At 37.2% G+C, this 13,827-nt stretch overlaps 1 protein-coding gene and 1 pseudogene across 9 annotated transcripts in view; both read right to left on the reverse strand.

Annotated features, from left to right (window-relative positions):
- The window catches only part of GREB1L (growth regulation by estrogen in breast cancer 1 like), a 225,124-nt gene that overhangs the window by 151,299 nt on the left and 59,998 nt on the right, over positions 1–13,827 (reverse strand). The window lies entirely within an intron of this gene.
- Positions 784–901, reverse strand: LOC111739882 (annotated as a pseudogene).

Genomic DNA, 13,827 nt, shown 5'->3' on the forward strand with positions numbered 1-13,827 from the left:
TTTTTCCATTAAAAAATTTTTTTATCTCTTTGTCTTTCTAATTGCATTGTCTAGTAGCCCACGATGATAAATCAAGTTGGTAAAAGTAAACACTCTTATTCAGATTGCTTCTAATATTCTCCATTAAGCATGATGTTGGTTTGGGGCTGAATACACAGTGTATCATGCAAAGGATGTATCCATCTCTTGCTATTTTTTAGGAGTTTTTAACCCAGGGCAACTGTTGAACTTACAAAGTGCCTTTTCAAATCTATGAAGGTAATCTTATGCTTTTTCATTAATCCAGGAAATTATCTGAACAATTCTAGAATTCCTAGAATAAGCCCCACTTTGTAATAGTATGTCATTCTTTTAAATTATCTGCAGTTGTCCATTTTGTGCTTTGTTGGGTTTTGATACCACTGACATGATAGCATGATAAAAAGACTTTTAAAGCTTTCTTTCTTTCAGATAGTTTAAATAGAATTGAAATTTTTTTTTCTTAGAAGTTTAATAGAATTGCTCCATGGAAATATCTGGGATTGATGCTCTTTTGGACAGTAGTTCTTCAAAATTTTCTCTATTTAATTTATTGCGATTGGCAAGTTTACATTTTACGTGTCTTCTGAGGTCAGTATTGATAAATACATTTGTCTATAGAGTTACCTACCATTCATATTCTAAAATTTGTATAGTTGATCAAAATTGTCTCAGGATTTTTTTATATCATTGTGTGGTTTTTATTTATTTATTTTTTTAGGCAAGGAACTTGTCAGCTTACAATCCCTTATTTTTTATTTTTTCTGCCTACAGCACCTGGTTTTCCTAGGTGGTCTCCCATCCAAGTACTAACCAGGCCCGACCCTGCTTAGCTTCCGAGATCAGACAGGATCGGGCTTGTTCAGAGTGGCTCACTGTGTGGTTTTTAGAATTTATTTCTTTTCCGAGATATTTTAAAGTCTTATTTCCATAGTTAAATGCTTCTCCAGTTGATTCTGTGATTGTTTATTCAATATTTACAAGACTTTTAGGAGCAATACTCCTGAGTTTTTTACATGTTTAAAAATATTTGTCTGTTACCTTTAAGTTAAATGATAGTTTGCCTAAGTATGAAATTTGGGGGTAGGGAGACATACTTTCTCTCTGCACATCTATGTAAACTACCTATCTTTTAGAATTGAATACTGCTCTATAGAAGTCTCAGGCTTGCCTGATTTTCCTCCTTTACAGATGACTTGATCCTTTTGCCTTTATCTTTGAAATCCATTCGCTTTAGTAAGATATATCTTTATGTTGATTATTGTGCTTTAATTTTTTAAAAGCTGGGAAACAATGTTTTCAATCTAAAGATTCCTTTAGTTCCTGATAGATTCTTACATCTTTAAATATTACTTTTCATCCTTTTAAAAAATCTTCTTTCAGTACAGTAGTTATACATCTGTATACATCTGTATAACTACCTTTTTTTTTTTGCTTGTTATCCATATGTATTTTTTTCCCTGTAATCCTTTTTAAACTCTTCATATTATTTCATTTTGATTTTTCTTTTCAATCTTCCTTCCTGTCCCTTATTGTGCTTCCAGAATGTCCCTCTTTTTTGCGTGCCACTTCCAAGTCGTCCTTTGTCACTAAAATAGTTTTATTTTTCTCCTCTGTTTCTTTCTGAGTTTTACCCCATTTATTCTTCTATTGATTTATCATATATTCCCTGAGCTCTTATATCTTTGCTTTAAGCACTTGCTTTTCAGCAATGGTTATAATATTAAATACTTATACATATTTACTGTATTGGTGACAATTGCTATGTTTGTCTGAGGCAACGTTTTTTTCCTTGTCAGTGTTCATCTACCATTTTTCTCTGTTTTCTAGTTGTAACCTTGAACATAGTCCATACAGTTTCTTTTTTGAATCATTATTCATTCTTGAACGAGGTGTTTTTCTAGGATCAGAAGTTTGCAGTAGATTCATGTGAGGAAAGGACTAGGACCATATTTTTAACAAGTGGGAATTTACTCTTTGATACAGGTTGTATGTGTGAGTTATTTGAGCTTTAACTTGTCCTCATCAGAAGAGAGCAGTAGTTAAAGGCCTATTCAAAACATTGAGTCTCTTTTCTTTACTCTGTGGAGCTCACAGACTGCTTGGTACAAATATTACTTCTCTTGACATTCTTTATTCAGCCTCAACTACCTTGTTTCTTTAGGCTGATCCAGCTCCAGGGAAGCACTTGCATCAGCTTAGATACCCATTGTCATTGTTCTAAACATATTCAACTACCTTGTTTCTTTAGGCTGATCCAGCTCCAGGGAAGCACTTGCATCAGCTTAGATACCCATTGTCATTGTTCTAAACATATTACTGTTCTGCCCCCAAGGGTGTCCCACTTACTTAACTTCTCTGCCAGCTTTGTTTCAGATCTACAGCTACAGAGTCTTCCTCTAGAAGGACTGACCCCTCCCCTAGTTTTACCTTCGCTATATCTGGCAGTGCCTTCTCATGTATTATAGTTTGGGGTTTCAGGTGTCTTCTTGGTTTGTTAAAGTTGGAGTTTTTAAAAATCTGTTTCTTGTTCTCCTAGTTGCCATTATGGGCTTTCCAAGAGAAGTGAGAAGGGGAATTACTTTTTCTCTGTAACTAAAACTGAAAATCCTAGCCCACAAATTACCCTAACTCTAAAACTATAGAATAATTCAACTTTTATCTGTTAATTCTGAAGATAAAACATAAGATTAGAAGGTCTTAAGACATAATTTCTTAACATCATTTATCAACATGCTTAAACGTAAATGGTAGAGCTGCTAACAGTGGAATCCTTTTTAATGTGACATGATTGGGATCCATGATTGGTTGGTTAACTGAAAAAGATCAGTTAAAGTGGGTGTGCAGGCTTGGGCTTTGCCAGCTTGGTTAACCTAGAAAATATGCTTCCCAGATTCCTCTTCCCTGTATAGTTCTGGATTAGAGTTGGAAGATGTGGAGGAGGTTGGTGTGAGATTTGGAAGGTAGAAGTGAGGAAATGAAATGTTGCTGCAATCAGAAACAATGGCAAACTGTCACAGGTGCCAAAGCCATTCAGCCATCAGTGTGCTGTCCATGGGCACCTGGTAAGCACGTTTTATATATGGAATGGAGAGCCCTGGTTACTCCTATGAGGTTAAAAGAGTTATTACTATAATCTGCATCTGACACATCTCACAAATTGTTTTTGGAATAAATCTCTGACGTTAGCATATTTACCTGTCACTTACTCCCTCTTTGTGAAGGTAAAGAACAGAATATGCAAGAAAAAGTAACTGAGTCTCATACTCATTTGATTTGAGTTTTCTAAATTTTAGATATTGTAAGGTAGAGATCAACTATAACTAGGTTTCCACCCACAGATATGAGCCTTGTCATGGTCACACTAGTTCTTTGGAAAAATCTAGACCACTTTTTAAGAGGGACAAAATTAAAAGTATCTAGCATGGATAAGGTAGAGCCTTTAAGGTCAGTGTGCTGTCTATATCTGGAGGAAAAACAAAAGCAAAAAACCTGACAGGAAACTCTAGGGACTATGGGGTCTTTATCTAAATTTAAGGACTAGTCCACTATTACTTATTGTTTTTTGCCTTAACTTCCTTCTTTAGTTGTGGCCTGACTAAAACAGATTTAGATTTTCTAGTATACTACTAAGTTCTAACATGGTTATTTTCACAGATATCATCTCGTTTAACCCTTACATCAATGCTGTGGCACATGATATAGCCCCATTTTCTGTATGAGGAAACAGATCAGTAGGGTTGGACACCTAACCAAGATTGCCTAGATGTAACAGGTAGAGGAAAAACTGACTCCATTTCAGCTCAATAACTCTCATTTCACAACTGGAAGGAATATAAGTAGGAGATCATAATTCTTTGTCCCATGAAAAACACCTGATAAACAGATATTTGTTTTACTATTACAAAATTATTGTATAATGAGTTTGCAATTATTTTTAAATAGTATATAACTTGAGATAGGAAGTTTTTTTAATTGTCTGAGGATAGAGGGTGCCTAGCTCAATAAACTCATATCTAGTTGCTCAGAAACAGTAACAAGAAGATCAGTTTTCTAAAAAGTCATGGTAATAAGTAACGATAACAATAATGGCAGTATAATTGTATTTCTATAGAAACTCTCTTTTCAACAACTTAATATAACTTCTAGAAACACTACCTATTATCTTTTATAAGAGCACCATAGCAAGAGGTGGTTGTTACTGCCAGTTAACACAGGAGAGAGCAAGCTCAGTAAGTTCCAAGAACAAAGGCATGTGGTGTTCTGTCCAATAATTCTGACTTCATCTCTTCAATGTCTTTGCAATGACAAAAAGATCTGGGAGAGAAATTTCAGCTGTAATCTTAAGAGTATTCTAAACATAATATTGCACCTTTCCTGGTTTTCTGTAATTTGTGCCACATCACTCTCTTCCATCACTTAGACAAAGACTGTAACAAAAGGAAATTGCTCATGCCCTAGTTTTGCAAATGCCGTCAATAACACATGAGCTAGAGGTAGCAGATTTGCTTTTTGCTTGTCACGAACCTGTTTCCCTGGTTTAGTACAATAAGCAGCCTATAGCTAGGAACTCACGCTACAGTAAAATTAATAACTATATCCTCCACCTAGCTTCTAAGTGAATTTTGAAGAGCTCTGTCTATGGCATGTGCCTTTCTATCCAAGTAGCAAATTTTTCCAAGATTGCAGAAATTCCAGTAATAGTCTCTGGGGAGTTCTTGTTTTAGTTATTTTAATGTTTTGGTTTGAGATATTTTAATATATATGATTAAACATCATTTACTTGGGTGAAACTCTCACCAGACTAAGAAAAAATGAATTGCCAATGGTCCCCAAACCACAAATACAACTATCTTTCCCCTCACTGTTTACACACACTTAGATTCAGTTTGAATATTCTTCTCTGCTGATTATTATATGCTTTACATGGTCTCTTTTCCACTAATATGCAAACATCCCGAAAGACAGAGCATTTTTATCTCTGTTCTACTCCCAGCATACAAGTCATAGAATGGGGGAGGGGCTGGCAGAGAAGGAAAGAACACCGATGGCCTACTGGACAAGTCTTCTTTGTATGCTGTTACCATGACTTCTCCCAAGCATCTTATGAAGTAGCTATTATTATTCCCATTAAAAAAAACACACACAAAAAAACAAAATAAAACAAAAAAATGAAGTTCAGAGAAGTTGAAAGATTTCCCCAGTGTTACACAGCTAGTAAACAGTCAGTATGAGATCTAAACCAAGATCTGCCCTCATTGTTCCACACTGCCTTCCTCTACACATTTTTAACATGTCCTTCATTGTTAAGGCTTTCATCATAAGAAAGGCAGTAAATGCTATTTTAAAGATCAAAAGGAGAGTAAAAACTGACCTTTTCCAACCTCCTGAAAACTATGATAAAGAAAACCAATTATTGTAGTACTATGCTACATTTAATAACACTCTTGGTCAAAATTTTAGGAGGTGTTTTATGTTATTTTTCTCCTGATTATCGATGTAATACACACTTATTGTGGGAAACATGGAAAGTAGAAAAAAAGTTCAAGTACTTTAAAAAAATCGCTCTAATCTCAGCACTCAGACAATTACATTTAACATTCCAACATGTTTCCTTCTAGTTCTGCTTTTTCTCTTCCAGTTCTTCTTGTACACATTTTCTTCACATAATTGAGATCGGTCTGCATTTTTACTATTAAACCTCTTTTACATAAAATCACATTAAAACATTTCTCATGTTTTTAAAACCTGTTATTAGACATTGTAATGGGCAATACTGCCCTTAAACCAGGCACAGGCATCCTGGCCGAGGACCCAGAATTTCATAGCTTTGCTCTGGCCCACCTCCTGCTATACCCCTCTCCACAAGAGAAAGGGTCCACGGGGATGGAGGATGTATCCACACAGAGTCTCTGTCATTCTTCTAGATCATTCTCAAGGTACTTGGAATCCTGAAATCCTATGACCAAAAGGCCCTGCTTAGATCTCTTTCTAAGAACCATCCCCGAGGGCTGACTGTGCAGCCCAAGGATGGCCACGTGGTCCAAGAGTCTTGGTGGACTTTGAACATGAGGGTTTGGTGTCCTCAAGTATGTGGAAGGCTCCTCTTGGTATGGGGCTGAAACAGAGTTGGGGAGATTAGGGGCTGCTCTCTCTATGCCACCACATTCCAGCATGAAATTCCAAAGTCTGAGAACTCTAAATTTAAACCTAGCCTTCCTTATCATTTAAAAGGTATACTTGCCAGAGTAGGAGGATGAAACATACTCTAACAGTTTAGTAGTTTTATTTACAATTTTTAAATAATTAGACTTGTTATGTGAGCCTCCATTTGTCTTCATGCCCTGGGATCCAAAAATGTTGTAGTGGGAGGTTGATAATGGATATATTTTCCCACATGGATATATTAGAATATACTTAACCATTCTTGTAACTGTAATGTTGAACATGTAAATGGTTCCTAAGTCATTAAAATTATATATGTCACACATCAGTACATAAATATTTGCCTTCATTAATGATTATTTTTTATTATATACTCCGAGAAGAAAAATTACTGGGCCAAAGGGTATAAATTCTTAATAACCAAACTCTTAAACTAATAGTTAAAGGGAGATCTCGCTGAACACAACCCCTATCTCTCTACACTTTACCTACATGCCAAATCCACTGACCTACATTACTGGTTACAGAGGCCATGTCTATTTTTAAAGGCTTTTATTCATGGTAATTTTGTTTCAAGATAGGAAGCTAACTCACAACATACCTTTTTTAAAAAAATTGAGGTATAATTGACATATAACATCAGTTTCAGGTATACAACATAATGACTCAATATTTGTACATACTGTAAAATGATCACCACAATAAGTCTAGTTAAAATTCATAAAGTATCTTTTGATATGCTTTAGAAGTCCATTAAATTTCAATCCCTAAAATGTGAAATGGGCAAACCTTGGCCCTTGGGCCAAATACAGCCTGCAGACTGTTTTTTTAAAAAAATGTTTCACTAGAAGACAGCCATGCTCACTCATTTCGATATTGTGTACACCTGCTTTCATACTACAATGGCATGGTTGAGTAACTGCCACAGAGACCATATGTGGCTGGCATATAACACCTAAAATATTTACTAGTTGGCCCTTTAGAGAAAAAGTTTGATCCTGATCTATTTTCAACCCTGATCTAAAACTATCACAGAATACAAACCATGAAACAGGAAATTAGAGAATACCAAGTAGTCATAAATCTATAATAGGTTCTTCCCCATTTCACAAATCAGGTGCCCTGGCCTTAGTAGACTTGGCATTTTTGGTGTTTCTGCTGACATTTTGATCAAGCTGCTGATATCTTTTCCATTTAATAAACAAGTGCCTACTATATGTCAAGCAGACTTTGTACCAGGTACTGAGAGTTCATGGAAGAATAATTCATCATTTTTGGCCTCAAGGAGTTGATAAATGTGTCTATGATGTGTCAAGTCATTCTTGTTCCAGGTTCACAAAAGAATGATGCATCCCTTTTAGCATAAAAAGTTTACTGGTTTTCCAAGTGTGTGTGGTCAAGCTTTCACAAAGCCAATAGGATCATTCCAATCATCCTAGACCATCTTCCATCACCTCTTAGAGTCTAATAATAAGTTGTGTAAAGAACAAGTGTTATAAAGAAAGTGTGGCAGAGAGTAGAAGCAACTTCACCATAGCAACCTGGAGTTTGAACCACAATGATTAGGCCATCTTGGTGGAAAATCACTGACAGCAGACACAGGAAGAGCAGGCAAATAAGCAAAACAAACAATTTAAACAATTACTAGGTACCAAGTAATCCCTCTTGCAGAAATTCCCTTGACGTTTCTGCTTAAGACAGTCAGGGAAAAGAACTGCCCACTTCTTGACACCAGGATGAGCAAGAGATTGATAAATGGTTATTTCGTTGACATAAAAAATTAAAATTCCAATTTATGAGAAAAAACCCATATGTGTATAGTGAGGAAAGAGAAAAATCAAAGAAGCCATTGCTATTGTTTCACTCTCCATAAGGATGGGGCAATAGCAGAGTAATTTGACTTTGGGAGAGGACATAAACCTGAGTCAAGCATTTTAGAGGATTCTAAGAAATGTGGTTTGGATCCAAGTTTGAGAGATGTGGTTTTTTGTTTGTTTGTTTGGTTGTGTGTGTGTGTGTGTGTGTGTGTTGTGTGTGTGTGTTGTGTGTGTGTGTGTGTGTGTGTGTGTGTGTGTTTTGGCGGAAAGATAAAAAGAAGGAAAAATTATTTACAACCTACTTACTTTCTCACTTTTTGTTGGCACAATTAATCTGTTATATAATTACATTAGAAAACTATAAATCAAAAGCAAATGTCTTAAATGCCCCATTGTCTTGGATCATCACTGGTATGGCTAACCTATATCACTGCGGTAAAAGAGAGATTCTGTGTCTATGGATTTGCGCTCCTCCTTTTATTAGCTAGACAACCTTGTATAAGTTTCCTCACTTCTTGAGCCTCATACTCTGTTAACATGTTGATAATACCATTTACCTTGCTGTGTTCTCTCACAGTCTAAATAAGGTCACATGAGTCAGCTCATAACACAGTTATTGGTATTTAGTTGGTACTTAATAAAACATGTTTTTGTTGCTGTCATCATAATATACAATGTGTATTAAGCCCCAAACAGCTCTGAAGCTGGTGGGTTAGATATTTGCCTCCCTCATTTAGCTTGGCAAGTTTGTGCCTGGCTCCTATGTTTCTTTTACAGTCACTAAAAATCCAATAGTGATATCTTCTTTTGGCTACTGAAATCTTCTCTCCCACTGAGAATGGCCAGCAAAAATGCATATGTCTCTGCATGCTTGACATATTAACATGTTATCAGCTATGATAACATCAGTTATGAGCCCTCTCTGGGGATCTGGAGGTATTTAGTTCAGCATAATGTCTTCAGAATAAAGTCCCCGTGTTAAGCAGCACATGTGCCTGGAGGAGGGAAAGAAATATTTAGCAAGAAGGTGGGTGGGTGCCACTTTGGGCATAATTTATCATTTTTGCCAAGGATTATCTCCAATAGGTTTTTTGTGGAAAATTGTTAATTTGCAAAGAGGAGTACCTATTTGCAAGAATAGAGGCAGTCCTGCCTGTTGATGTCAATTCAAAACCATTAGAATGACTTGTTCTGACCTACTTAGAATAAACAAAGCTCCATGTAACTTAACTATCTGTATTGTCCAACTCCATCTCTAAAGTATCTACCAAGGACTTTGTTTTGTTTATCTTGCTCTTGTGAGAGAAGTCAATGATAACTTATGCTTGCATTGATAATTGGCTTCTTTAAATTATTTTCCAAGGGCTTCAAAATGTAGCCCTTGCCTGGCCAAGAAAATCAAATCACTGTCCTTCTGTCCCTTACTATGTGGTAGAGCAGTCTGTCTCAACTTCTTCACCCTCCATCACTCCCTTCACTCCTTGTATATGTTACTTAGATACTCACCACTTTATGGATACTGCTTTCTCAAAGTTTGACAACACAGTCCTTCAACTCACCAAACTCAAAGGCCTTATGTTCATCTTCATCCTCTACAACAATGGGTCTCTAGCAAGATGTGTCCTATGGAAGACACTACTTGGGGTGCAGGAAGAAATAATTTTTAACTTTTATTAATGTTTTTAATTTTAACCTTAAAATTTTTTGTTTTGTATAATTTTTATAATGTACACAACATATCTAATACAGTACAGAATAGCCTATTCTTATATAATAAAATATTTTCTATTATACATATATAACACATTCCATAGAATAGAATAATATTATAATATTAATAGTATATGTAACCAATAAAATTTGGGGGCTCACTCCTATTTAGCAGTAGTTCTTAAAGAATGGCCTAAGGACTCCTGGGGGTCGCTGAGACCCTTTCAGAGCGTCTGTAAGGTCAAAACTGTTTTCATAATAATACTGAGATGGAATTTATCTCTTTAACTTATTCTCTCATGAGTATAAAGTAGAGTTTTCCAAAGACTACATGACATGTGACATTACAATAGATTGAATACAGAAATCCATATGAGAACCCAGTTGTTTTCTATTAAGCCAGACATTAAAAGGATTTGTAAAAATGTAAAACAATAATGTTCTTGTCACTAAATTTCTTGTTTTAGACGTTTTTTTTCATAAAAATATGTTATTTATGTTAATGTATAATGAATAATTATGTTTTAATGAAATAAATATTTTAAAATCTTAGTTTTAAATCTCTTTGTGGTAAATATCAATAGATATATACTGATGTGTTACGGTTGGCTCCTATCAGTTTGCAAGAGAGCTGTTCATAGCTTGAAATAGTCCATGGTGTGAGTTTATACCACAGAAATAGGTAAATGCCACAAATCCAGGCTTTTTGGACAACTGCTCTACCATAACACTACTGGATATAACTCACTTAAAAATTCTTTGGGATCCTCAACTTTTAAGCACACAGAGAGTTCCTAAGACCAAAAAAAGTTGAGAACATCTGCCCTACAGCATTTAATACTGTTAACTGCTACATTCTTGATACCCCTTCCATGTCCCCACCCACCTCTTCACCTCCTCACTCTGCCTTCCCTTGGTTTGGCTAATGTGGCACAACATAGGATCCCCTTCTACTCATCTCATTCTTATTTTTCACTCCACTCATTTTCCTTCTAACCTGATAAAACACCAGTCTTCTACTTTAGTCTCTTAAACTTCTCTCTGTTAAAATATAGTGCTTCTCAAAGTATATCAGAATCACTTGGGGTGCTTATTAAAAACAAATATTCCTAGGACAATTGGATTGTGCCAAACCTATTGAATCACAAGTCTCTGGAGGAGGTAGTCAACTTGTTAATATCCAGGGTGATTCTTATGATGATCTTAGTTTGAGAAACTCTATTCCTCTCTCCTTTGGGGATCTCACCCATTTCTATATCCTAAACACTTCTTTGTTTCTCTAACTTCAGCTGCTCTCTTGAGCTCCAGACATACATCTTTAATAGCTTCTATGACATCTCCATGGACTGTCTTGCCACCACTTCAAGCTCAACATGCCCTAGGCATAACTCCTCAACTTCCCAAAGAAATCTGCTACTTATTTTGTTGTCTTTCCTTAATTAATGATATCACTGTTATTTAAATTATTCAGATTTGGACTACTGAAATGATCTTTACTTTTCACTTCTTCTCCATTGATGCCATATCTAACTAGGTGTCCAGGCCTATACATTCCATCTCTGAAGCATCACTTGTATCTCTATTTCCAAACTAGTTTTGGCCTTCTTACCTCTGCCCTAAGTGATTAAATCCTTCCACTGTGTCAGGAAGTTCAAGTTCTAAGCAATTTGAAAACCACTGCCTTTTAATGCCCTTATGACTTCTAATGTCACCTACTGACAGGTAAGTATTACATAACACCCTTAGGAAGTTCTTTTGGAGACTGTTGTGTGGTCATCTGTCATTTACTCCATCACTGGTTACAGGTGCAGAGCTGACCAGCACAGAAAACTGACCTTTAGAAGCAAGGCCTTTGAAATGTGAGAGAGCTTGAGTCTCTGCTGCTAGGCAGGCAGGGCAGAGATACTGAGAAATCATCCCAATGAGTTATAACACCAATACTACACATGCACTTGCTGGAGTTAAACTTGTTAAACTTGAATAACAGTGGGGAAAAAAGGCACATGTATAGACAGCAAGAAGGGAAGAAAGTTGAAAGAAAAAAGAGTATGCAAGGTATACTGGATATCTCCTGTTTCCCTTTGATCTCATCTATACACTTCTCTGTACTGCTCTGTGCTGGGAGGCTGACCTGTATGTACCACATCCACTGAGGTTACCTGTACTCTGGCTTCTGGTTGGTGTTGGCCTAGGGGAGCCCTGGAGGGAGGGAGACTGCAAGAAGGAAGTGGGAGAGTGAAGTCAGAGTATTTTCCTACTAGCCAGATCTCCTATAAATGTCTGAATCCATCACTAGAGGTTACAACTCCTGCCAGGCAGCCCTGTCCTCAGTCCTCCATGGGGCGGGGTCCCAGTAGTGGCCCACTCCCTAGCACCACGATCCTAGAGGTAGTAAGCACACCCCACTGTTACCAGTCCTGAGGTCCCGCAACACCTCTGTGCCATCTGACCTTGTGCCTATACCTTTGTAAGCAGTCACTTTATGAACTCCTCGAGCCATTCCAATTCAAGTATGTCATGTATTTCCTGCTGGGACCCTGAATGATACACATGGATGCAGACAAAAAATCTAAATAGATAAACAGGAGGGGGAAGGGGAGGAAAAAGAGGTGGAAGAGGAGGAAAAGGAAGAAAAAACTAATTTTCCTCCATGGAACATGTCTTTCACCTATCTTGGCCACATTCTTCTTCCAGCCCTCCTCCCATCTTAAGTCACCTTCTCCTTCCATATTTCTTTATCTATTCTCCCCATCACTTTATCCACTGTCATCTCTTTCCTCCACATCCATTCCTTTTAGTATACAAACTTAAGCTTTTTCTTCCTCTTGGACAATTTATCCAACTCTCTGTCCACTCTGAAATAAACATAGGATTTTATCTTCAACACAAGGCAACACATGGCTTTCTGAGCCCTGCCCCATATTAACTTCTAGATGATGAGGCCTTTCCAAACATTCTGTCTTTGCCACAGGAGACCAACACTGTCTTCAGTCTCATGGCTTCTTTGAAAGCACTCCCCTTGCAGCTTCCTCTAAATTCCCTCACTGACCCTTCCCTCTCTCAGGTACCAACCGTTTTTGCCTATTGTTTGTCAGCCAAGGTATAGTGGACCTGTGGTCTAGATTTATACTGTCTAGTATGGTAGCCTCTAACTATAGTGTACCTATTTAACTTAAAATTAAATTAAAAATTCAGTTGCACTAGCCACATTTCAAACGCCCAACAGCCACATACAGTAATAAGAACTGTACAGAACATTTCCATCATCACAGAATGTTCTACTGGACAGGTTAGGGATTTGGGGCTAGATCAGTCTTCATTGCGGGCGGGGCCGGGGCTGTCCTGTATATTGTAGGATGTGTAGCAGCATCCCTATCCTCTACCCATTGATGCCAATGGTTCCTGTTGTGACAATCAAAATGTGTCCAGATGTTCCCAGACTCTGGTTTAGATGAAACCATTCGGCTATAGATTATGTTTTGCTCACCCATGGAGACGGGGTAAGAGAAGTCAAGAAAGAAAAAAGAGTGGAGATATACTTAGAGCAGGAGTTGACATACAGTTGCAGCAGGAGATAGGATAAGAAAAGGAGGCCAGAGAGTAAAAGTAAACTTTCTACAAAACTCTTGTGCAGTTTACTACAACAATGCAGTAAGGTGCAATGAATTTTCTTCTGGCTGCTCCCACAGCACTTGAAAGATTCAAACAGGGTCATCAGAAAATATGATGCCCCAGCTCCACCCCTTGAAAATATCTCGGAGACTTTTGGCAGTTGTATAGATAAATGATGTCTTCCATTAGGAGCATGAAGTGCAAGGCTGCCAAAACATCATCACATAACCATGTTAAAGATAACCAGGAGGCTTTCCTAACAGGACGGGGTCACTCACACACATTTCTCCCCCTAGCACAGGGTAGAGAGAGTCACATCTTTCTTGACCTGTCTAATTCTGTGTCTTCAGACTTTAACAGCTCTTCAGGGTTAGCAAACATTGAGAGCAATGTAGGGAAGTTACTATAGCCTGAGGTTCTAGTGACTATGACTCAACTATATAAAGCAGGTTTTCCTCAAATGTAGCCACCAATCCTGAGATATCATATCCTACAGTGAAGAAAC

The sequence above is a fragment of the Pteropus vampyrus genome, unplaced genomic scaffold (genome assembly GCF_000151845.1).
Source record: "Pteropus vampyrus isolate Shadow unplaced genomic scaffold, Pvam_2.0 Scaffold55, whole genome shotgun sequence".
Classification (NCBI taxonomy): Eukaryota; Metazoa; Chordata; class Mammalia; order Chiroptera; family Pteropodidae; genus Pteropus; species Pteropus vampyrus.